The sequence below is a fragment of the Rhododendron vialii genome, chromosome 13a (genome assembly GCF_030253575.1).
Source record: "Rhododendron vialii isolate Sample 1 chromosome 13a, ASM3025357v1".
NCBI classification, from domain to species: domain Eukaryota; kingdom Viridiplantae; phylum Streptophyta; class Magnoliopsida; order Ericales; family Ericaceae; genus Rhododendron; species Rhododendron vialii.
In genome coordinates this window covers 28,656,875-28,684,604 of record NC_080569.1, presented here as the reverse complement: position 1 = coordinate 28,684,604, position 27,730 = coordinate 28,656,875, and the positions used below count along the sequence as shown (strand labels likewise).

General features: G+C 37.8%; 1 long non-coding RNA gene across 1 annotated transcript; it reads right to left on the bottom strand.

The window, feature by feature from the left end:
• Window positions 1-9,062: 9,062 nt before the first annotated feature.
• On the bottom strand, window positions 9,063-11,335 carry LOC131312345 (uncharacterized). Its single transcript, XR_009195847.1, has 2 exons — window positions 10,298-11,335; window positions 9,063-9,665 (listed from the first exon to the last, which is right to left on the bottom strand). It is a non-coding gene; the product is annotated as an uncharacterized LOC131312345 (long non-coding RNA).
• Window positions 11,336-27,730: the final 16,395 nt, after the last annotated feature.

The following is a 27,730-nucleotide window of genomic DNA, read 5'->3' as shown; positions in this document are numbered from 1 at the left end:
GCTCCCATGAGGCGAAAAAGAGCTAAACACTAGAATCATGCTTGTCTGCCGAGCTGGGACCAAAGATATGCCCTTCCCACTAGGCCGCCATTCCACGGGCTGAATCGGACAACTAGCCCGCTGGAGGCCGCTTCATTGGGCTTGAACCCCCAATAGGCTTGGGTCGAATTGTATCAGGTATTCGGCCCATTACACGTAACATGGACTAATACCACCAAGGTTGTACGTAAACTAAGACCTATAGATGGGCCTTAGTTTACGTAATCAGGCACCTCATTAGAAGGTTATGAGTTCGAATCCCCCCATTTATATGTGAGTATTCTTAATTCCTTTAGACGGGTTACTTATTTATTTATTTCTATCCTGTAATGAGTTTATTTTTTGTATTAATTGAATTGTTAGGTTTCGTTGTCTTGTGAACTCTCAAAATTAATGTAGTGTCCTGAAATTATACTTTCGTACTTTACATATTATGTAAATGATCTCTTTTATCGATTGAAAAAAAAAAACTCCAAAGTTTATAGAGTCATGGTTGTGTACCCAAAAAAAGAAAAAAAAAATAGTCACATCTAAATCCGAATTTAGAAATTCTGTAGTGCAGGGCTGCGGGGTCCAAACGCCACGTCACGTTGGAAAGACTTCTCTTTTCTCTGTTTGTTCGTTACAAGTGAAATTTGGGGCCCATAGGATGATGTCCATTTTTCACTTTCGGACTCTAATTATTCTTCTAAATAAAAAGTAACTTCATTAATTTCAAAAAGAGAATAGCAAAAGCAATATAATCATCATTAGATAAAGACATTCAAAAGCACACACTCGAACAATTTCTGAGAAATAGCTACCGTATAATGTCTTCCCGTCCCTCTTTACGAGAAAAACTTATTCATGGAGGAGCTGTGAATATATTTTACGGCGCTCAATTTCGACCGTACGTCTCAAAGTGTTTTGGACGATTCGAATTAAAAACAACGATCTATTAACGAAAATAGATTACACTTTTAAACTGCTGAAAATGCGCGGAGCCGTGACTAACTTATTCTCTCTCCTCTTTACTAGTCGATGAAAAGAAAGGGCCACAGAACTGTTTCACCTAGCAAATCCATTCCCCTTTGATAGTTTGAGTCCAACTTTTTGCCGCTCAAAACTGAATAGAGTGACTGGATTGATGCATGAAAGTCAAAAGTAAAGAAATGGCCATGAAAAAGATTGCTGGATGAACACAAGGAGCCAATGTTGAAAAAGACTCGTTTGAGCTTTCTAAAAAAATGTCATCTTATTTTTTTTTCTCGGCAAACGAACTTCGTCATTAATTACCTAAGACTTGCAAGCTCTGAAATCAGTGAGTTGCTAGACAAAAGGGAATTTAATTTGCTTGGAAAATAGTATTTTCAAAATAACCAAACCAAATCGAGCCTTACGTCTCAATCACTTGGATAGTATTTTCAAAGTACTAACAGAACATTAATAACATTACAGCGGGTATGATATCATACAACAGTAGTCAATGTGGAGATAGTGAGAGGAGTAATGGAAATTAAGCCAAAAAAATGGGACAGGACGTGGGCTACATTCAACGCGATGAGCATCACAAAATAAACTACCATGATATACTGTAATACACCAAAGATAAAAATCACGTAAACCAAATATCGATCATAGCTAGACAGTGTGGTTGATTCATTACTCTTCTTTCGAGGGAGGATTTGTGAGTTCGAATTCTCATGGAGGAGTTATTTGAGTCACGTTGTAACTATCAACTCTTGACCCCTGAACATCCTACTGTTTGCCCAAAAAAAAAGGCAACGCAAACACTTCACGTCGGCTAGAAAAGCACACATATATTTATTGCTGTAGTATTTTTTCTAAGGTTCCATCATTTCCCAATACTAGTGATGCTAAGAACTGCACAAAAGTCAAAAATCCACCAAGAAAAATGATTCTTTTTTATTGTATTAATTGTGGTTATTTATTCCTGTTAAGGAAATAGAATCCCACATTGCTTGGGAGTGGAATGGGTGATCACTTAATAACATCTGGGACCTCTCCACTCATGGCCAATTGGTCTTGAGTTGGATATAAAGTTTCTACATGGTATCAGAGCGGGGCCTGTTCCACCCCACATTTTAAAAATTAACAATCCACACCCCACGATGACAGACCAGCACAAAGGCTGCACGATGATAGGACCCAAAAAGTGGCCACACGTGACAGACCTCAAATGCGGCTGCACGTGAGGGGGGATGTTAAGGAAATAGAATCCCACATTGCTTGGGAGTGGAATGGGTGATCACTTAATAACATCTGGGACCTCTCCACTCATGGCCAATTGGTCTTGAGTTGGATATAAAGTTTCTACAATTCCGAGGTCCCAATCAAACAGTATATAAGTCGCATAATGTCAGTGTCATTTAGGACCAATTAATTACTGCGGAAATTAAGGCTTTGGTCTGTGGTTACATAAAAAATTATTGGGTGGTTACCCGTTTCAGTGTAATTATTGTATTTTTCACCGATTTTAACTCCCAAAGTCTACGGGGTTAAAAAGTTAAGGTCCTCTAGTTCTAAGGGAAGTTGCGTCATGGAAATGGCTTCTATATATGCAGTATGTGTTCGGACGGCAAAGAGTAGTCCGAATAATTTCAGCTTTCCAAAGTGTTTTACTTTTAATTGTTAGATTTTATGGAACGACTCTTTGTGGGAAGAATTTTTTATTTCTTCCCGCGAAGAGTATTTTTTAATATAAACTATTGATTGCTGAAATGAACGAATGAGATGAGATTGCAGATGCTTTATTGTAGAAACTGGATCTTTACGTTATTGCTAGACAAATAAGTGGAATGATCCCTGCACAAGTTAGTCTTGGTTCGCAAAGTAATAAGGATTTTTTTTTTCTATTTAATTTCAAGTGAATTTTTCAATTACCTCTTTTCCTTAAAAAGTTAAGGATGAGATAATTAGACATATTCATGATGATATTTCGTGGTGTATATTGTTTGCAGATGATATTATCTTAGTGGATAAAACTGCAAGGGGAGTTTAATGCTAAATTGAGTATATGCACCGTAAGTTTAGTGACAATAGCACTGTAAGTTTAGTGACAATAGACATGAACATACAAAAGAAATGAGGATTCAGGATCAGAAGATTTCATAAAGTATTTAGGTTCATTTTTTTGCAAGGATGAGAGATTATGGACGATATAACCCATAGGATCCAAGTTGGATGGTTCAAGTGGAGAGCCGCTTCAGGTGTATTGTGTGATCGAAGGATATCTAACAAATTGAAAGATAATTTTACAGCACTGCCATCCGACCAGTGATGCTGTACGAGACAAAATATTGGCCTATCAAGAAGCAACGAATGAGTAAAATGAGTTTAGCTGAAATGAAGATGTTGAGATAAATGTGTGGTAAGACTAAGAGTGAGAGAATTAGAAACGAAACTATTCATGGGACGGTAGGAGTTGTAACGAAACAAGATAAATTAAGAGAAAATAGATAAAGATGGTTTGAACATATTTACCGTCGACATGTAGCTGCAATAGTCAAAAAGTTAGAGTGACACGATAGTAGTGGACAGTTGAACTAGGGGAAGAGGAAGATCTAAACTGACTTTGGATATGGTGATACGGAAAGATTTGGGCTTAGTAAATCTAAGTGAAGAGGTAGCTATAAACAGAGCTCAATGGAAAAACATGATTCATGTTGCCGACCACAATTAATTAGGACACAAAGTTCGGTTCGGTTTAATTTGGTTCAAGAAAACTGACACAAAATTCGATTTGGTTTAGTTTGGTTCAAGAAAACTAAATAAAGTTAGGCCATTAGATATGTAATTGGATGGACCGAATGCCACCTGAGTGAACTTCGATTAATTTCGGGGCTCTAAAATTCAACTAGCATACCCAACTGTGTATATATCTTGTTTGTTGATTATAAGAGCAAGTACATCAGTTATTTGCTAAAAAGCTTGTGAATAGTGTACATTTTTTATTTTACTTACTCTCATATCTTTTAATACTATACCAACGCTATCTATTTAACCTATTTTTTATTAAAATATTAGTACTCTAATTTTTTTTCTACTAAAGGCATAGGAAGAGAGAGAGAATAATTGTTTAATGGAAAGATGATGAACAGGGTGTCGGTATTTCACTATTTCTACTACCGAGTCATTTTAACAAATCTATTTTTCCTTTCCTTTTACCTCATCTTTGTCGGTAAAATAGCTGCAAGAAGGATTTTAGCTCACCGGGTAAACTTGCTCTAAATGGAGTCATCTGTTCAAAGTGGATTTTGTCAGTTTGCTTGCTTTATGTAATTTTAGGTTGCGTCATGTGCTTTAAAAAGATTACTTTCTGTTAACTTTCCAACATCTCAAATTTTTTCGTTAGAAAAATCTGTTAACCCCATAAAAAAAAATCTGCTAAACATGATGTGGATATGGATTAGTGTGAAACTAATCCATATTAGTGTGGATATGCAGCGCTACATTCGGCGCTCTTCACTTGAATAATAATTTCCAATCCATCTAAAATTTAAAATTGTATTCAGTTAATTGCCCTTCTAATTTTTTGATGGTCTAGGTGAGTGGTTAGCTTGCACCCACCCGACTAATTTTCGATACCAATCCCACTGCCCACATTCGGGCTCCCAATTAAAGCCAGTTTGCCCTTTTAAATAGACCAGTCCCTTTATAAAACCATCCCTGGAATCCCTGCTATTCCCTCCAATATTAACTAAAAAGCACATTTTATAACCTCATGGCCACCTATAATCAACACTCACCTTCTTCATCCTTGTTCTTCCTTGCGATTTTCCTCGTATTCATGGCGACTACTAGTATTTCTGCTGCTGCTCGGGTCTACCCTGTGAAGTTCCAAAATGTTCTTGCGAAAGGCCGACTACCGTCATCTGGTCCAAGCCACAGAGGCCACAGAGCAACCACTTCCGACCGTACTAGACATCTTCTATCGGAGAAAGATTTTGGAGTCACTTTAAATATTCCTTAGGATCCGAAACGAAGCAACGTAGTGGGCCGCTACTAATTACTGGCAGGGGTGGAACGAGGATTTTGTCTCTGAGAGTGCAAAGCCCGAGTCATGGCCACTCCTCCCTTTAGACCTCCGTTTTTCAAAGATATTAATTCTTCTCTTTTACTTATCGTAGTGATGCACGTCTTCTAATTTTATTTTACAAAGAATAAACACCCAAAATTCAGGTCATACAACATCTCTCTTGCACTGGCTTAAGTTTTTATGTCTTGGATTGCTTTAGTATAAGTTTCTACATCAAATTCCTTCAGCCTTCTAAGCAAATCCTCTGAAGGTTAGGGCCGCCGTGCGTGAGAATGGAGTAAATTCAGCATAGTGAACATAACATGTACGGAAAATGAAAACAGCAAATTTCACCGACTAAACAGAACGCCAGCAGAGTACTAATATTACCCAGAAATTGAAAGTAACAGAAATGAATAAAAGGGAATAACTAAGAACTCCTTGACAGCAGATCAATCCAGGCTTTTGTATCACATGATCTAGTCAAAACTCGCGTTTTTGTCGCTGCCCGTGGATGTTCTCGTTTGTGGAGGTCCGTCATTCAGGATACAATTATATTGGATAATCACCGCGTGCATCGTGATTTTCCGGCCAACTTGAACTGTGTACCCTTCTTGTTGCGGGGGGGGGGGGGGGGGGGGGGGGGGTGAAAAAAAAAAAAAAACTTTTGTCTAAAACGAAAATATACATGCAAGAAGAGGCCTTGATCCAACCCAAGCCCATCCTCGAGCCAGAGCCTGATTCGGCCGGAAGAGCTTGCGTGGATAATGGGCTAAGCCCACAACACTTTAGGTCTATTCCCTTTTAAAGCTTTTGATACCCTTTTGAGGCCCACACATTTTATGTACAAGTTAAAGTAAAGCATACAAGCCTACAACATGTCACATACTTGAAAAATGTGGGAGAAGAGAGTGTTCACATTTTTTCAACCCATTCTGACATGGGAGCTTTATGAGACAATTTCTCATGTAAATTGGTGTGCGAACACGCTCACATTTTCGCTCAAACATAACTACAAAGTCTATTTACCAGATTATCGGTGCTTTATTGATGATGAGGGAAACAAAGAATTTTATCAGTTTCAAAGTGATTAAAGGGAGAATGAGACACCCGGGGGGGGGAGGGGGTGGTTTGGAAAGGAGAGCATTCCAAACAAAGAATTCAATAAAGCACAAACTGACACAGAAGCGCGGACAGAGAAGAGAAGGTTACGAAAGAAGAGCCGGGTGAAGTAAACCGAGGTGTGTATTATAATGCATGCCAAGGAAGGATAAAGACGTGCTGCGTGCAACTGATTTACTGCTTAGAAGAGAGATGGTAGTTTGTAAGGAGGGATCAGGGATGCTATGTGTAAGTTCTACATGTGGGATGGAGATTGAATCTGCAGATCATCGATCTGTTGATGAACGTTTAAATCTATAGAGCCTATTTCTGAAGAAATCTAGGATTCAATCAAACTCAAGATGGCATTTCAGATGAACGTTTAAGTCATCTATGCTCACGTTTTGTCTTGGCAAATTTTGCAAGAAATTGACAATGCACGAATGGTGTTAACTTTCACATTTCCGGGGGCCCCATAACTAAAAGTAGTTTTAAAAATAGGAAAATAAGGGAAAATGTTGGTAATATAATCAAATATCATAGCTAGAAGACATGCATCAGTTATACGTGTCTTAAAAAAGTTAAGCTCCCATATTAAGCATACAAAATGGAATAGAGAGAGTATTAATTTTGTCTAGAATGGTCCCTCGCCATTTCGAATAAAAAGAAGAACGAAAAAAAAAAAGACAAGAAAAAATCTCGTTTCGTAAGTAGTAGTGGTAAAAATTTTACTTCATGATATTGGGAATGAAGTGTGCCATAGACCCATAGATTTTTCTTTGGTTTCTATTTTTGAATGTTATTCATGTATTTATAAACTTTTAGAGGCCCAATTTCAAGAATCTGTTTTACAAGTCAAATATCACTCAATTCAATGTCTGTGAATTTGATGAAGAGAGGTGGACCATTGGCCTTGCTACACTTAAATATCATTTCATGGGTGGGAGCTCAATTTCTAGCAAAGCCTCGTAGGGTCCATGCAACGGGCAAAAGATCGGATCGATACAAACCCATAGATTACATATCAAGAATTTGGGTATTTTTCGTGGCAAAGGTATACTGGGATGTAGATGTTGACAATTGGCATCAATTCTCCACATGGGCTGCTGAGAGGTGCAGCCTTTGGTGAAGAAAATGGCATGACAGCCATCTGCATCCATGTTCCTAGTCATTCTCAGCCGTTTGGAGTAATTGCCGTGTCTGGCATGGCTTGTGAATAGGAAGTCTTGAATGGCCTATAAATTGATGGCCCTGGTTTTCTGTAATATCATCTCTCTTGAGTGAGAGACCAGAGAGGGTGAGGTCTGTTTGTATAGCTATGTAGGAGAGTGTGGCGAGGAATGAGAGTCCTCAGTTGTAAAGCTTTCCTCCCGTTTTGATAATAACTCCGTTTACCTCCGTGGATGTACTCAAGTTTAGGAAACCACGTATATCTGCTATATTTGTGTTAATTTGTGTGCTTGTGTTTTGGCTTTGGATTGATCCACTTGGGGCTCAACAATTGGTATCAGAGTGTGGGCAGCCATTAACACCCAAGATCGAACCTGTTTCTTTATCTGTTCGAATTTGCATTTTTTCAAAACTGCTTGAAAGGACGAACGGTTTTTAAGGAGCTTGTGTCCCCAACATTCTGTCCTAGGAATTTTCCAATAGTTGATAGCAAGATGTATTCACTGGAAATTTGTTTTTGAAAGTTAGCTTGAAACTTCAGAAACCAAGCTCTTTTGTTCGTATCTAGCGACCTGTATTCCAGTATCTGTTTAAAGAGCACTATTCTGTTTCAGATCTATCCTTTTGCAACCTAACTAGTCACGGGAGTTTGGTTTTGGTGGAGGTAGATCTTCTGGAGGCTTAGTCGAGTCTCACCTATTTTTTGGTACTGCTAATATCTGTCTGGATAGCCTTGGAGATGATGGTGCGTCTCAGTATTCTGTCAGTTAATCGGAACTTGTGTACTATTTTTGTATCTATTCTGGAGTTTGCTCAATACTCCAGAAATTGCTGCCTGTTTGAAGTGTGTTCCGATCTTCAGAAGGAGCCTGTCTGTTCAACAATCGACTCTGACGAGAGTGTGTGCTCTCTTGTCCGTGTTCCGGTTCTCCAGTTCTGTTCGAGCTTGTTTTCGAGAAGATCGGTATCTGTTGGAGAATTGTCGACAAGGTGGAGATTGTTGACAATTGGCATCAATTTTCCTCATGGGCTGCTGAGAGGTGCAGCCTTTGTTGAAAATGGCCTGACAGCCATCTGCATCTCTGTTCCTATTCATTCTCAGCCGTTTGGAGTAATTGCCATGTCTGGCATGGCTTTGTGAATAGGAAGTCTTGAATGGCCTATAAATTGAAGGCCCTGGTTTTCTGTAATATCATCTCTCTTGAGTGAGAGACCAGAGAGGGTGCGGTCTGTTTGTATAGCTATGTAGGAGAGTGTGGCGAGGAATGAGAGTCCTCACTTGCAAAGCTTTCCTCCCATTTTGATAATAGCTCCGTTTACCTATGTAGATATAGCCGAGTTTGAGGAACCACGTACATCTCCTGTGTTTGTGTTTGTGTTTGTGTTTGTGTGCGTGTGTTTTGGCTTTGGTTTGATCCACTCAGGGCTCAACAGTAGAGGTACCGGTGAGCCACAAATGAATACTAAAATATAACGTTACATTAAAGGACCATGGCCCAATGCTTTGTTGAACACAAATTTAATTAGATTTAATTTTATATCAATCAAACAATTTGAACCCCTTTTAACCCCATTTTTGCAAACTACCGAAGTAAATAATGGCAGCCAAGATTAAAATAAATACTGACAGAAAAATGGTAGAAATAGAATTGTTTAAACTGGCCAAACCAATTTTATGCATATGTATATATGATTTATATATGGAACCTTTGCTACATCAAGCTAACACCAATTGTTTAGTAACAGAGCCAAATCAACAGAAAAGTATTACACACCAAAACAAACAACTTATTCCAAAATAAAAAAATTACACTTTGGATGATATATAGATGGATAGAAAATACTATATCACAAGAAGCAAGATTGATTCCTATAGCTTCATAGCAACTTTTGCACGAACCATCAACACGTGACCAGGTCGTTCTTCAGAGATAAATCTACAAAGGAAAAAAAAAAAAACCACTTTAAATTAAGTAAGACAAGAAAAAAATTCAAAATCTCATGCAAATATACGAAAACAAGAAAATTTGATCTTAAGCATGTGCTATTATGAGTAATAATGCTGTAATTACTGGAGAAGTTGGAACTTGAGAGTGTTTAATTTAATAAGTTGACCATCTTATTAATCTCAATGCTGCTCCCTTATGTACTAATTAAGTTTGTATAAACATTTTTTAAGTGTACGTAGCTGACGTCTTTCCATCTCCATGTATAAATGTGACAAATTTATTCACACTGGATATTTGTTTGTTTTTTTTTTTTTTTGTTTAATTTTTGATCAGCAAATTTTTTTCAATAAATTTATGAAAATGATTACAAAGATTTAATGGATCAATGGCTGATGAAGCAACTTTGGTGATAGCTCCGACCTGAACCTGCAAAACAAAGGTGATAACTTGTGTCACCGGTATGGTGGCGTGCCAACCACCCTCCGATGCCTAAGTCAATAGAAACCTTGTTGTAAATGAATGGAAGTTCTCTATGTTAGAGTTGTGTACCTTATATTGGTGTTCTACCGTCGTATTTATAGGCCTTACAATCGGAGTTTGAGTCCTCGTAGGACTATACCTTGTAGGTTCCGGATCCCCTCTTTGAGGAGTGTGGAGTCCTGCCTTAGCTAGGAATCCACGGGATTCCTGCCAGGGCTGGGAATCCCATCTTCAATCATGGTTGTTCATATCTCTGGCCCTTTGGGCTTATCCCATCCTTCCCTTATCCCTTAGGATTCATCCTTCATGTCGTGACATCTTTATCTAAATAAGCATATCTTACGCTTTATAAGGGAGCTAGGGGCCGGAGCTGGTCCTTGGACTTTCTTCAAGCTTCGGCCGAAGGACGGAGCTGGAAGGTCATTGCTCCGTTCCTTGTAGGTCCCTACAGGAGGCTTGGAGGGAAGGTAGCTCGTACTCCCCAGGTCCGTAGGCCTGGTAGTGCTGAGCTCCTTAGGTATATTCTACTTATCAATGGCACACCGGCGCCGAAATGCCACCCGAGAATCAAACCCCAAAAAAGGCAATGAGCCAACCAAAATACCACAAAAAAAAAATCTGAAACATCCGCTGAAAAAACCCAAATAGCTAGAATACCCAAGACCAAAAGAAAAAAATCCAAAAGTCAAGGGAGCAAACCGAAACCAAGATTACAACAAAGCATTGTGATGGTTCCTGCAGATGCTCACGCAATGTGATTTCAGACCAGTGCTCTAAATGTCAAAGTGATAATTGTTTTTTGTTCATATGCTATTTTCTTCTAATTTTTTTTAACACAAAGGTATGATAGATAATGCTCTTTTGTAATAAAAAAGTTTGATACCATAAAAGAACTAAAGTGTCTTTCCAGCAAAATATTGGTAATTGCTTTACATAATGGACGGTTCGTATGCACCAAGCGAGTACGATGTGGTACCCACCTAATACTGAAATTTTTTCCCCTTTGCAGAGCATGCATAACACGAGTTTTCTACTGGTACATATCAGGGGTATGTAAAATGGTTTGATCAGAAAATTAGAGGATAGTAACATAACCCAGTAATATTATTGTTGAGAACGTAAGTGGTAGCTTGTTTTAGGGGCCGGGGGGCCTGTTGGGGCTGTGGCCTACGCCGCCGGAGCTTGGCCCCGACGTTAGTATCCGACCAATAGCAGCGAGGTGGCGGGCGAAGTGCTTTTCGTCAACGATCATGACATGACCTTTCTTGCTAGGTGAAGGAGTCAGTGTGCCCTTGGGAAGGGCACTTAGGTAGAAGTACGTGTCCTCAAAAGATGGTACGACCCTATTATTGTTTTCTTGCTCAATTTGAAGTTTCCGACCGTGTAAAGAAGAGGTGAATGAAGCAAATATCATGAACACAATGAACAACACAGTGCTTGAGCGAGCCATAGATGGATTGAGTATATATGTGGAGAGAGAGAGAGAGAGAGAGAGAGATATTGGGGTAATTTTTGTTGGAAAGGGTTAAGTAATGGTGAGTGTTGGTGGAAGTATATATAGTGGAAGGGGGGGTTTTGATGTTCACAAGGGCGGAACCCGGAATTAAATTTACCTGGGCTAACCCAAATTACATATATATAAATCAAAAAGAGGCAAACTTATATATAAATACGTAAATGTTCAAAAAGAAATAAAAGAGAAGTAAAAAAAAAACCCGTACACTATCGAAGTTGTACCCTACGATGTTTCACAGAATAGAAATCATCTATTATCGAATCTGAGCGATGTCTTGGACAAGATCTCTTTCGATGTACATAATCATAGAATCCGCTAGAAAATCATCCTCCATTTTGTTGCGTAGATCATTTTTCACATGCTGCATAGCTGAAAATGCTATTTCTGCTGTAGCAAGGATTGGGTTTTAATTTTTACACGAGTCCTCAAGTAAGGGCAGTGGTTTTTTAACCCGAGTTGTTAATAAGAGTATACTCCTTACTCACCGATTTTGGAGTATCAGTCTAGCCCTTTCGCCCAATCAATTTTCTTCATCTTGGTCATTCCTTCTTCTGGCCAAAGAGACTTCCGGAGAAAGGTCCGGCTTAGACCTCAATAGATCAAAGGAAGCCTCATTACCCACCGGTTGAAATCGTCGCTTCAAGTTCGGGCGTTTGTGCGAGGGAGGGAAACGAACGTGGATGACGACAATGGAGGAAAACAATATATGGGGCTGAGGCGTTGTGTTTTGTTTGCTCGACAATTGGGCTGGGCTGAAAACAAATGGGATGGGCTAAACATAAATGGATTGAAATTTTACATATAATTTATTATTATTTTTTTTGGTTTTTCTTATTTTTTTGGTTTTTCGAAGCCCACCTGAGCTTCAGCCTATGGCAGCCCACACACGCTTCCGCCATTGTGATGTTCACAGGACGGCCTTGCATAGAGTGAAATGGGTGCCAATGGTGGGTGACTGTTAGAATAACATAATATTAAATATTATGTTAACAGCCAGCACCTTGTTCTCTTTTTGGAGATCCTCGCGTGCTACCCTATTGGTACACAAATATTTCTCCTGATGGGGAATTCAAATAGCAAAATGTTTTGGAACAAACTTACGAGAACAATGTGTCCGATCGATGTATGTGAGCTCACGTGCATGAATTGAACGGTTTTAAATGAAGCATTTGTGTCCAATATTAATTGTATTTGTTCCTAGTATATATTGTTCTTTGAATGGTACCATAGTTTCTTTTAGAGAATAAATTCTATGCACTGATGGTGTAAACATTTATTTCCTACAAATCAATTATATTGCGCCAAGCACTACAAGAAATTACACCATTGTCGACTAAAATTCCCGACTAAAATAAATTTAGTCGCCTATTGTTGGACAATTACCGACTAAAATTATTTAGTAGGAAAATAATAATCTTTGCCGACTAAAACAAATTTTAGTTGGGAAATAATAAATGTTTGCTGACCAAAAAATAAATTTAGTTGGCAAATATAAATTTTCCCCTAATTTGAAAAACCAATAAATGAAAAATATTTTCCGACTAAATAATTTAGTAGGGAATAGGTAATATTTGCCGACTAAAATTACATTTGGTTGGTGAATATCAATTTTTCCCTAATTTAAAAAAAATCAATAAATGAAAAAAAAATTCCCGACTAAATAATTTAGTAGGGAATAGTAATATTTGCCGACTAAAATTACATTTCGTTGGCGAATATCATTTTTTTTTCTAATTTACAAAATCAACAAATGAAAAACATTTTCCGACTAAATAATTTAGTAGGGAATTAGTAATATTTGCCGACTAAAATTACATTTGGTTGGCGAATATCAATTTTTTTCCCCCTTTTACACAAATTTCAAGAAAGGAAATATTTGTTCCAACGGACATTGATCACGATGCAACCTTTCCCGATCTAAACCGTTCATTTTTTTTCCTTCTTTATTCATAAGATTTTTCGTAAATTTTTGGCTCGATCGGGTTAAGGAAAACCGTCTATCAGCTCGCAAATTCTTAAATAAAAAGAATTTGATTGTCAGATCAAGTGTCTATCCATAGGTAGTTAACTTCATTCTTGATACGAATGATCTAATTTGTATTACGTCAAACGATAGATGATTTGGATTTTGCCAAAAAAAAAAACCTTAAGCAGGACTTGGTTAGTGGACTATAACACTAAAACGTCTCCGAACGCATTAAATATCTTCGATCTTAATTAATTGAAAAGTCGCACGGATCCCAAAAATGACTAAAAAATTAGAATTGAGGAAGTACTAATTAAGGAAAAATAATAATTAAGGACCGTGCGCAAAAAGAAATGGTTGGATCACTAAACTCAAACCGAACGTAGTCACGTTTCTTGGGAAGGAGATAGTAGTTGGTGTTGGTTTTGTTGTACGGTGTGGTGTGGTTGCTGTGCTGATCAAGGTTTCGTTTTGTGGTCTTTGCTGTCTCTCGGCCGCCCTTGACATGGCGGCAGTGAGGGTATTGATCGGCATTTTTGGGCGGCTGAACTTAGGGCCGGGTGTGGATCTGTTGTTTGCTCGTAGGTTTTGCTTTAGTTTTTGTTTACTATTTTTTTTTGTTGATTTTCTTTCCCTGCATGGGACTTTCTCTCACTCCTTATGTGTGTTGTTTTGGTGGGTACTTTCTACGTCGTCTTGATGGCTTTTCAAGGTCAGAAACGAGTCTTATATATCCTGAATGTTCAATTCATTTGTGAGTTTTGACCTCTTTTGTGGTTGCTTTCCTCTCTCTTTGGAGGTGGCTACCTGTTCGGCCATTCTCGATATATGTTTTTCATATCAATGAAAGTATCTCTAAAGTTTGACAAAAAAAAAAAAAAAATTTTGGTAAGAACCCATCCCGGTTATATATTTTAGAAAAAAATTAAATAGACACCCTATCGGAGTCATCATGGGTTCCACGGAGTTAAATGCTAAGTCTTGGTCATTGGATGGTTCTGCCCATTGTCTTGGTTGATGTCGATGGTAAACCCTTCATATTCAATGCTAAGTCTTGGTCATTGGATGGTTCTGCCCATTGTCTTGGTTGATGTCAATGGTAAACCCTTCATATTCCCATTGACTTGGGCATGCTTGTCTTTAATCCAAAGACTCCACACATACTTCTTGAAGTAGTCTTTTCTACCTTTTTCATTTTTGTCCTCCTAGCCTAATGTAAGTGTACAAGATCACTCTGCCCGTCTATTTTGGTCCCTATTTATTTATTATTTTTTGTCGCACGTATATATACCAGATAATCGCTGGGACTAAACCAGTCATGCATCGTTTTCAAAATGTATCCGGTCTTTGGGACCAATTAATTATAAAGCAGAAATACATTTTATAAGTGTATATCTATTTTATAATTAACCTTTTAATTTAGTTATTCTTCGGATTTGTAAATGAAAAGTATCTAACATGTGAATCTAACTTTTGGCCCCAACAAACAATATTCCTTGCTCCACCCCTAGGTGCAATGAATCTAATCTAATAGGCGACTCGTCGCCAGTGTCGTTGTTAGTGTGAAGAAAAATGAAATTATGTATTATTGATCGTGTGTAGCTCATTTGCGGGCTTTAGATAACAAAAAGGTTAATAACTATTGCCCGCTAAAGAACCTTTTTTGCACGAAGGCAATTAGCTATAAACTCATATCAAAACATTAGTTTTATTTAGGATTACAGCAAAGCATTTCTTAGATTTTCAAAATGACTTTATAATAAAAACATTTTGCCTATACTTTTAAGAAATAAATTTTGTCATAGAACATAAGCAAAATCAATAATTCTAATTCTAACACAAAACCTACTATCATTTCTATCTCCACAAGCGTTATCAATTGAACCTCAAATGGTACTATGCAGAGAAACGTTATCATTACGGCCCACACTACGATAGTAACCAAAATGACAAAGGTTTACGAACTTGTACATCTTTGTGGGCAAGACAACATTGGCTAGAAATGTATAAGCGAACGCCATGGTCATCAGTGGCAGGCTGGGATTTTGACCCGAAAGGACCGACTTAATAGACATATATTTTTACGAAATTTATATAAATGGTCCTCCTTGTTTCACCTGAGTCTCATTTTCATCTTCCAAGTATATCATGTGGTCGCCGATATTGAGTGATCTTCGATTTTGGTGACAATGCGATAATTGGTAATAAGTGAAATCCTAATGGTTCAGATCAAGCATTATAAAAAATTACTCGGCAGTTATGTTTTACAATTAATCTATACATTTGATTTACTTGATAGTCAACTAGGTCTTATGTTGCACTTATTGTTGTATGAAATTCCTTTTTCGCTATCAAATACTCAAAAGCAACGTAATAAAGGAACGAAAAGCAATAACGGGTCAACACAAGAATATACGTGGAAAACCCCTTAAAAAGGGTAAAAACCACGGGAGGAAATCGAACCACTAAAAGTAATCATTGTGCAGTTACAAACGATCTTAATTAAACAATTTGTAAATCCTCACCAATTGACCAAAGATCGATTTGTCGAATCCACGTATACTGCACCAAGTGGTTGATTGCCGCACGCCTTGAATCCACAAGTCCTCCAATATACTTCCAGAATCCACCGGAAGAAAGTTTCAAGTAGTAGGAACAATATAATGGTTGAAAAAGAACACTTGGAGTTTATGTAAAAAGGTTCATGATCATAGAATCATGTGTAACTCCAAGTGATAAGAACCAGTCACCATTTGATATTACTCGGTATTGGAGACAAAGATGAATAGCTCTCAAATCTTCGGTGCCTTCGAAATCCCAGCCAACCGTATATAAATAGACAGAAGCAAAAACTGTCCAATTGCTCAAGCAACAGGAGATAACCCTTTCAAAATTGCTCAAGCATTGAATAACTTGCACGTTCCTTTATTTTCCCCATTGAGTGCACGATCTCCTTTCCTTAAACAACTGCTACGACCGCCGAATCCTCGTCAAAAAGAATTTCCTTACAAATCTACTTTCCTTTCATCCTCTGTTTATCAATTACACAATATAATTGAAAGGCTTTCCTAAAACAGGTGCTCTAGAACAATAAAGTTACAGCACAATTAATGGGATACAAATCAAGAAAGATTTTGTCATGGGATTTGCCAAAATATAGACTTTACAATCTCCCCCTTTGGCACTTTCATGACAAAATAAGCAAGGCACGATTAACCTATCCCTTAATAGATGGAGCACAATTGTGAAGAGCTGCAAACACAAATTTGGAAAAGATAATCGGTTAATTAATAAATTACTCCCCCTTTTTGTCACGAAAGGACAAAGGTAAAGCATATAGAAATAAGCACCTATTAAGAAGTCGAGAAAGCAACACCATAAAAACATAAGCGAACATTCGCAAAAGGCCACGTCGGGCATTTATTAGCATAAGTTAACTAAGTTGCAAAAACGAGCTACTGAGGAGAGCAGGTGGAAGTGAGGAGATTCCTCATCTCGGCTATGAATGTGGCAAACTGAGCAGCATGTTTGGTTTGGGCCTCTTGAAGCTCAAAAAGATGAGCACTTTGGCGCATTTGTTCTTTGCGCATCACCGCTAGCAATTTCCCTTGGTCAGCCAACTCCTCTTGTAAATGCCAATTGTCAACTTGCAGATCAACCAGCATATCTGTGGTGTTTGAGTTTTCCCCTTCAGTCGTATCATTCACATGGACACTAGTGTCATCTTCACTAAGTTCTGAAGCATGTGCAGCACTAATAGAGATAGAGTGGATATAAAAAGGCTTACGTTTTTCAGTAGATAACTTATATTGATCTCCAGTGATACCCGGACGGTGACAAATTTTGGTAAGAAAGATAGACAAGACAACCCCATACGGGAGCTTTCCTGTTGGAGGATTACGAGGAGAGCCAAACTTAGCAATCTCAGAGAAGGCAATACGACACCAATCAACTTTACGACCCAATCCAATAAACTGAAGAGCGAGACCCCTATAAGCATGGATGGAGGATGTGTGACTACAGGGCTCTACAGTTGCACAAAAAAACAGATTGAGGAGACGATAAGAACTATAGAGAACACCCTGCGAAATAGCATTCTTCTCCCAATTACGAGATGTCCCAGTCAAAGTATAAGCAACAGAGTCCCGAATGGCCGGAGACACAGTGCGCGAGTCACGAGGGTAGAAATACTCAGATAGGGGAGTCAAATTGACAATTTTACCAAGTGCTGATGGAGTAAGTGTAATTGGCTCGCCACGCACAAAAGAAGTAATCGTTTCAGAGCTATAATCAACAGAGGTGATATTACAGAAAAATTCCCGGACCATGGTTAAATTAACAGTGGCCTCGATCATAGCTAAGATTTCCCATTCCTGTTTTTTAATCCAATTGACAACTTCGTGATTACCTAAGGAGACGACATCTAACTGACGCTCGAGGGCAACGGGTCGATTGCAAAATAACTCATACTTTTCTTCAAGCTCGGAGGAGGGAAACCTACGGATGGGGTTACGACGAGAGGCACGAGTTGCCATTGTAGCGCTGCAAGAAATAAACCCAGGTATAAATGACAGCAATAAATATGAAAGAAATTCCGAAGGAACGAAAACAGAAACCCCTCTTGACGAACCCAAACTGTTAGAGAACAAAAACTCAGAGCAAGCGGACTTACCGTTCTCGAAATGAATGGAGCGTGAGAAAGATAGATGGGTCTGGAGTGAAAGGAAATGGGAACGGAGTGAGAGATTTTTAAAGAGAGCACGGGGTTTTAATTTGGCAACAATGCAAAGGATTGATCAAGATGTGGGTTGCCATAGAAGAGAGAAAGGATTAAATCGGTAAAAAAAAGAAATGTAAGAGAGAAATGATTTTTCCAAATCCCCAAACAATAGAAGATATGCAAGTGATATGGAAAAGATAACAGGGGATCATAGCACGTGATATGGAAGATATGCAAAAGAGGATATGCAACTGAGGGATTCTTTATTTTTTTTTAAAAGCTCTAGTAACAGCGGACTAAAAAAACTCTGTTTTTTTAAAAATATAAGCAAGACAAGCACATGAATCCAAGAGATGAACACTCAACCATGAGAATCAATAAAAGGCACTTCAAGTTTTTGAAATGCATGAATGAACTTTTATGTTTTCCAAGCATGAATAAATCTGGAATTAAGTACAACATGCAATATGCATCTATGACAATTGTGGGTGTGTGACACGTCAGAAATATTAAGACCACCATTTTCGGATACAAGATTTCTCGTGTTCCATGAGAATGGCAACCACCCTTTCTCCCACGAAGTCAAACCAGACACGATGATACGAAGGCCTAACAAACTCCCCCTCAACAAGTAAATACTCCCCCTCAACCAATGAGTATTTTGCCATATCAATTTTTAATGAATCTTCCAAACAAATACACGTGTTTTAGTATTTTTACCCCACTGCCTTTTGACACGAATATTGGAAATAAGAATACCTCATACCCAATCCCCGGTTACTAAGCGAGTGGTCCAACACGGAAACTTTCACAAAGTCTATTCATTTTGTGACACGAACACTCAGAGGGAGAGTGCCTCACCCCAAATGTCCGGTACTCGATGAACGCCCGGATAAGCATTAAGATCTCACACGTAGACAGCCCCTTTTTTTTTTTTAAGACAAAACCAAGAGAACAGAGTATCCAACCAAGATGCCAAAAGGTCAATCGCCGAAGAAACAAAATGAGGCATTCCAATGGACATGAGAACCAACTATCCAATCTGAATAATCTCTCTAATCCTGACGTGGAAATGTGGCGATCATAGAGGCATAAGACATGATGCAATTAATGTCCTAATAGAGCACATGAGTGGAAAACAACAAGAAGGACACAGGCATTTGAAAAAAAAAAATGTGCATTTATGTGAAACCCATGGATGATTACTCACACTTGAAACCACATGCTACATCCAACACAGAATTTTAGTTGTTTCCTTTTCTTTTTTTCTTTTTTTTTTTTCGTTTTTTTTTTTTTTTTTTAAAAAAACATGGTAAAACAAAGAAATGAGGATCAAAAATAAACTTAATCAAGGAGACATACTCCAACTGACTTGCGGAGAAAATCAAAACGATGGAAGTCAAGGGGTTTGGTGAAAAGATCAGCTTTTTGATGAGTAGTGTCAAGGTATTCAAGTGTGACCGTACCATCTTCTACGAGATCTCGGATAAAGTGGTGACGAATATCAATGTGCTTTGTGCGAGAGTGTTGCACAGGATTTTTCGAGATGTTAATAGCACTTGTGTTGTCACAGTAAAGAGTGATGCATTCTTGAGGTAACCCGTAGTCGTCTAGCATTTGTTTCATCCAGAGAAGTTGTGTACATGCACTACCCGCTGCGATGTACTCCGCTTCGGCGGTAGATAAGGAAATAGAATTTTGTTTCTTACTTAACCATGCTACAAGATTATTCCCAATGTAAAAACATCCCCCGGAAGTACTTTTACGGTCATCAGCGCACCCAGCCCAGTCAGCATCAGAAAAACCGGCTAAGTTCGAATTAGTATCTTTTGACAACCAAATACCATAACCCATGGTTCCGCTAATGTATTTAATAACACGCTTAACAGCTGTAAGATGAGACTCTTTAGGATTGGCTTGGTAACGAGCACAGACTCCAACACTAAATGCAATATCAGGCCTACTTGCAGTCAAATAGAGGAGACTACCAATCATGCTACGATAAAGAGTCTGATCTATAGAGATGCCATCTAAATCTTTTGATAATTTTGTAGTAGTGCTCATCGGTGTGCGAGAGTGTTTAGCAGAGTCAAGACCAAATTTCTTAACTAAGTTTGAGGCGTACTTAGTTTGAGATACAAAAATCCCATGTTCAAATTGACGTACCTGTAACCCAAGGAAAAAAGTAAGCTCGCCCATCATGCTCATCTCGAACTCGCTTTGCATAAAATCAGAAAATTCATTTACAAGAGAAGGAGATGTGGACCCAAAAATAATATCATCCACGTAAATTTGAACTACAAGTAAATGCTTTCCCTTATGCTGGACAAAAAGGGTTTTATCGACACTTCCTCTAACAAAGTCTTTACTTAACAGAAAAGTTGTCAACCTCTCATACCAAGCTCGGGGAGCTTGTTTTAAGCCATAGAGAGCTTTGTTTAAACGATACACATGATCAGCTTTGTGTGGGTCTTCGAACCCCTTAGGTTGGGAAACATAGACTTCTTCTTTTATGACACCATTGAGAAAAGCACTCTTAACGTCCATTTGAAATAATTTAAAGCCCAAAAAACATGCGACAGCTAGCATAATACGGATAGACTCTAGCCTAGCAACAGGAGCGAATGTTTCATCAAAATCAATTCCCTCAACTTGTGTGTATCCCTGAGCTACGAGACGAGCTTTATTTCTAACAACAATACCCTGTTCGTTAGATTTGTTTTTAAAAATCCATTTTGTACCAATAATATTAGTGTGCGGGGGTCTTGGAACTAACTCCCAAACATTATTACGCTCAAATTGATTTAACTCCTCATGCATAGCATCAACCCAGCACTCATCAATTAAGGCTTCTTTAATATTTTTTGGTTCCACTAATGAAACATAACAAACGTATGATACCTCATCCCTGAGCTGTTTGCGAGTTTTCATCGGGTCTGCAACATTTCCGATTACCTGACTCGTGGGATGATTGAGCTTTACTCGAGCTGTTGGATTCAATGGCTCGTCGTGACTTTCACATTCTTGCTCATCATCTTTGTGCTCTTCTTCTTTTGAAATATCTGTATCTTCATCACTTGAATTTGCCTCTACTGCATCACCTGTATCCTGATCACTTAAAGTCTCATATACATCATTAGAGACAAAATCTGCTTCATTTAATGGACTCTCATCAACAACGACATTTATGGACTCCATAACACTGTGAGTACGATTATTATAAACTCTAAATGCTCTGCTATCTGTGCAATAGCCTAGGAAAATTCCCTCATCACTTCTAGAATCGAATTTACCTAAGTGCTCCCTATCTCTCATGATAAAACACTTGCTACCAAAAGTTTTAAAGTACTTAACATTTGGTTTTCTACCTTTCCATAGCTCATAAGGTGTGTTCATAGTACCTGGTCTAAGATAAACACGATTGATCACATAGCAAGCAGTATGAACTGCTTCGGCCCAAAACCTACGAGCAATTTTCTTAGCATGTAACATAACACGTGCCATTTCTTGTATCACACGATTTTTCCTCTCAACCACACCATTTTGTTGTGGAGTTTTAGGAGCAGAGAACTCATGACGAATACCGAGTTCATCACAAAAGTTAGCATATTCTGAATTTTCAAACTCTTTTCCATGATCTGAACGAATACGAGAAATACAACCAATTTTCATTCCTTTCTCATTCTGAATATGTTTAACAAGAACTTTAAACATAGATATTGTCTCTGATTTTTCACGAAGAAACCTCACCCAAGTGAAGCGAGAAAAATCATCTACGACAACAAAAATATATTTTTTACCTGCAATGCTTTCAACTCTGGAAGGACCCATCAAGTCCATGTGAAGAAGTTCAAGGGGCCTCTTAGTAGCTATCCCAGTGGTTTTTTTTGTGAGCTGCCCTGGTTTGTTTACCGAGTTGGCAAGGACCACTGACATGATTTTTCGGTTTGCTGAGTTTCGGCACACCTCTAATCAATTCACGTTTAGTCAACATAGATAAATCCTTATAATTAATGTGACCAAGACGTTGATGCCAAAGTTCAGTGTCGCTTAATGTAGTAGAGTGACAAGTTATCTCACTAGAAGGGAGTATACCATAACAATTATCATCAGTACGAGTACCATGCATGACACTATTTCCTTCCTTATCAAAAATATAACAGTCATTTTTGGAAAATCGAACTTCATGATGAGAATCACACATTTGGCTTATACTAAGTAGATTAGCTTTTAACCCATCCACATATAATACATTCTCAAGGCGAGTTATTCCAGGAGCTTGTATGGTTCCTTTACCAACAACTTTCGAAGTGTTTCCATCACCAAAAGTCACTATACCTCCGTTATAATTTTTAAAATTAATAAACACGGACTTGTCTCCAGACATATGGCGAGAACAACCACTATCAAGATACCACACATGAGAATTACGAGCCTTAAACGCAGTGTGAACAAACATGCAGCTCAAATCTCTTTCTAACCCAAATATGTCTAGTTGGAATTTTACTCAAGTTCTTTTGATTTTCAAACAATGGTTTTGACTGCAAACTCCTTACCCTTTTATATTTATCATGACTAGACATACCATTTATATTGCCATTCTTGGTAGCATTTTTAAAATGACGAAAACCTTGAGGATACCCATACAATTGAAAACATTTTGGTTTAATGTGTCCTTTGACCTGGCAGAAATGACAAGTGGGAATGAATCTAGTAAACATGCCCTTTTTAATGTCATGAGTCTTTCCAAACATATTTTTTGCATTATCCGTACTATGGGGTTTGAGCTTTACCTTCTTTGATTCTGACTCATTTGCAATACCTCCGAATGTTTTTGAGGACGAAGCTTCATAAAAACCAAGCCCTGTTTTGTCACTTACTGGTCTTTGTATACTCAGAATCTCATCCAATGTCTTTGACCCTGTATTCAAACGCTCAAATAGAATATTAGCTTTATCAACCTCAGCTTTTAGCATAATTATTTTTCCTTCTGAGACGGTATTTAACTCCGCCAAGACTCTATTTTTATCTTGAAGACTCTTGACCTCCTGACACAAACTATTCTTCTCACATGTGATATTGCTCAACAATCCTTTTAATTCTTCCATTTGAGTTTTAAAAGTCACTAACTCCATGTTAGACTTATTATAATTCTCTGCCATTTTCAAATTTGACTCATTAATTTTAATACTCTCCTTAAATAGCATATTGTAGGATTGTTTTAACTCATCAAAACTAAACTCCTCATCCCTTCCCTCATTCTCACTATCGTCTGAGGATTCATGATCACTAAGAGTCGACTTTAAAGAAGCCCCAAACGCCATAAAGTTAGTGTGATCAACTTGTTCTTCTTCGGAGTTATCAGACTCACTATCGTCATCCCAGGTTATGTTGGCCTTGAAGTTAGTTTTTTTCTTTAATTTATTTATGCATTCATGAGCAACATGACCATAACCTTGACACTCATAACATTTAGGGCCTGCAGGAGGACCTTTTATCCCTTTCTTTTCTTTAGCACTCGAAAACTCACTTTTTCCTCTATTTCCGAATTTCTTATTCCCATCACTATCAGTCACTTTCTTCTTGAAAAATTGTTTGAAATTTTTGGTAAACAGCGCCATAGCTTCAAGATCATATTCACCATCACAATCAGAATCCTTAGACTCACTTTGAGAGCTTGAAAAAGCAATCGACTTAGCGGAAGGTTTAATTTTAGATTTTTGGGACTCAGGTTGTAACATATCAGCCTCATACGTTTGGAGGATGCCTACCACTTCTTCAACAAATTTTTCATTTAGCTTACGCTTACCCTCAAGCATCGTGACCTTCATCTTAAATCTTTCTGGCAAGGATCTCAAAATCTTTTTAATCACCCTAAATGGAGGAATAGGCTCACCAAGGGTTTCGCAACTATTGACAATAGCGATCAATTTAGAGTAAAATTGATTAAACGTCTCGTCTTCTTGCATCCTAATTATCTCGAATTCAGTAGTGAGTCTTTGCAACTTAGATTGTTTAACCACATGTGTTCCTTCATGACAAGTTACAAGAATGTCCCATGCCTCTTTAGCAATCTCGCAATTCGCTATCTTACGATGTTCATTAACATCAACAGCACTAAATAATATGTCTAAGGCACGATTATTAGCTTGTAAAGGAGCTTTTTCCGTGGCACTTAATTCAGAAGTAGCTTTAGGGACCTGTTTTCCTTCTACTGTTTTCATAGGACAACTATATCCATTAATGCAAGAATTCCAAATTTCCTCATCCACAGACCTCATGATAGCTTTTATTCTAGATTTCCAGTAATCAAAATTTTCACTATCCAAAATAGGTGTGCGACTCGATGGATGATTCATGTTAGTGTTCATATTCATTATTGCTACAGATCCGCTCTAGGACGAAATCCACAAAAAAATGAGCGACCCGCTCTGATACCAATTGAAATTCCTTTTTCGCTATCAAATACTCAAAAGCAACGTAATAAAGGAACGAAAAGCAATAACGGGTCAACACAAGAATATACGTGGAAAACCCCTTAAAAAGGGTAAAAACCACGGGAGGAAATCGAACCACTAAAAGTAATCATTGTGCAGTTACAAACGATCTTAATTAAACAATTAATGAATCCTCACCAACTGACCAAAGATCGATTTGTCGAATCCACGTATACTGCACCAAGTGGTTGATTGCCGCACGCCTTGAATCCACAAGTCCTCCAATATACTTCCAGAATCCACCGGAAGAAAGTTTCAAGTAGTAGGAACAATATAATGGTTGAAAAAGAACACTTGGAGTTTATGTAAAAAGGTTCATGATCATAGAATCATGTGTAACTCCAAGTGATAAGAACCAGTCACCATTTGATATTACTCGGTATTGGAGACAAAGATGAATAGCTCTCAAATCTTCGGTGCCTTCGAAATCCCAGCCAACCGTATATAAATAGACAGAAGCAAAAACTGTCCAATTGCTCAAGCAACAGGAGATAACCCTTTCAAAATTGCTCAAGCATTGAATAACTTGCACGTTCCTTTATTTTCCCCATTGAGTGCACGATCTCCTTTCCTTAAACAACTGCTACGACCGCCGAATCCTCGTCAAAAAGAATTTCCTTACAAATCTACTTTCCTTTCATCCTCTGTTTATCAATTACACAATATAATTGAAAGGCTTTCCTAAAACAGGTGCTCTAGAACAATAAAGTTACAGCACAATTAATGGGATACAAATCAAGAAAGATTTTGTCATGGGATTTGCCAAAATATAGACTTTACATTGTAGAAGCCACACGATCGCGAGAAAATCATTACGATCGAGGCCGTTCATTTTGTTACACTTGTTGAATAATTCATCTTCATAAATTTGCGACTCGATCAAGTTTAGAAAACTCCTTTATTGAGACATGAACTCATAATAAAATAATATTTTCGTTCAAACAATTGTCTAATAAAAAACGATCAAACTATAATCTTCGATAAAGAATAATCTCTAACCTAGTAATAAAACGAAGATAGATGGTTATTTAACTGGGCAAAAAGACCTCAAGTAGGGCTCAGGTGATAATGGTTCTAATTTGCGTATTTGGAGAAATAGGTTCTGTCTGTGAATGTGATTGCAATATTCTCTTTTAGTGTGTAGGTCCTAAAAAAAGATTTAGTGCTAACAAGTTTTTTTTTTTGTATTTTAAGAAAGTAAATTTAAAAGCTTATAAAAATAAGTAAATTTAAAAAATAAGAGTAAAACAGACGAAACCAAATGGTATAAGTATATTTATTACTGAAAAGAAAATAAAGTACAACGGTGGTGGAGTACTGGCAAGTTGCGCGCGTGTGGGATGAAACATATGGTCTCAGGTTTGAGGTTTGAGACTTGGGCCTCCATCTTGGAACAAGGGAATCTTTTCGAGGCAAATCCCCGTCAAAAAGGGCAATTTAATTTTTCCATTTTGGCGACACCCCCTGATTTTTTTGTAATAACATTTGACGCCACAATGCAATTATTATTGCCGACTAAATATTTAGTCGGCAAAAGTTAACTTTACCGACTAAAAGAGAAATTGCGACTAAGTTTTTTAGTCGCCTGCTTAACACCACAATCTTGCCTTCAAATATAAGGTTAGAAAAACCCCAAGCGTAGGGCTAGATCGTCGATAGCATAATAAATCAGTAAGACCGGGATCATACCACAGGCAATCCAAGATAGCTTAATCGGATTGTAGGTTTTATATGGTGGATTTCAGCGTTTAAGATGGCCAACTTGGTTTTACTTTGAAAGTGGAAATACTAAGAAAAAAGATTGAAAATGTTCTTAATGAACTTAAAGAGGCAAGTCTAGGGATCGTTTATCCCTTGACAAAGGCAGTTACCAGTTCTCAATTATAACTCAAATGAGAGTCACGACCGCGTGCTCAAGCCCGGAATATTTAACTTTAACAACTACGTTTATCCAAAAATGTGATTAAACGGAGCTAAATCAACATATTTTTGCTAATATATCTAACACGTAGACGAGCCCTCGGTATGACGCTTGCCAAGACCGCTTGACTAAATCACATATCAAGAAATTAACACCCCTCACTTAGACCAAAATGGCTAGGTTAATTTAATTCCAAAAATCATGATTTTAAGTCCAAATGTTTGAGAACCAAATAACCACCTGAGTCATTGAGAAAAAATACCCCAAGACTTGGCCAAATAATTACTCACACATAGCTAAAAGACTAGAAATTATGCTAGGAAATGAAAACATGATTAACCGATAAAAACGAAAATAAACTTAATTTATATGAAGATCCATCTAGAAGCTACAACATTAATACTTGGGAATTTAACAAACAACTAAGACCTTGAAGTGTTCTTGAAGAAAGTTGCTAGGAAAGCTTGAAAGCCATTAGTGGAGTTCTAGAAAATAAAAGACTTAAAGTGATATAATGTGCTAGATACAAACAATGTAAATGAGAGCCCTATTTATACACAAAGGCTTTCTCTTACTACAAAAGTCAAAAAATATCTCAAAAAGCTACCTATTGAAAGAAAGTTTCCATAAGTGGAAAGTCTGAAAAGTAACAAAAATATCTGCAAAAACCCAAAGTTATCGATACCTTTGCTACGATACCTAAAGCAAAGGTATCGATAACATCCTTCAAATACTCCTCCGGAGAAAAGAGTTATCAATAACTCTTAACGAATGTTATCGATACCCTCAGGTCTAGAAGGCTTTTGGACCAAAATCACCAAAAGGTATCGATAACTCTTGCAAAAAATGTAAACTGCAGGTGATGTCCTGCCTTCCTTGCCTTGGCAACTCCTGGGCATCCTCTGAGAACATTGTCTCTTAACTTTTAGGAAAAATGTAAACTGCAGGTGATATCCTGCCCTCCTTGCCTTGGCAACTCCTGGGCATCCTCCGAGAACATTGTCTCTTAACTTTTAGGACTTGGTGGCACAACACCTCTTGGCCTCGGGTGCTCTGTTACCCTCGAAGGCTATCCTTGACGTCAAACCACGCCTTATTCTCGCGTTTAAACTGAAACACTTATAAAAATACCTTATGTGCAATATTTAACATAAACAACCATTTAAATATAAAAATGCCGCAATTTGGAGGATTTGAGCACCAAGATAATACAATCTTGGGTGCTTATCATTGCCCATTTAGTCGCTAAAACATCCATTGGCTGACTAAACCTTATTTAGTCTGCAATTACATTTGCCGACTCTCATTCCTCGACTAAATTGCCGACCAAATTATTTAGTCGGGAAAACCATTT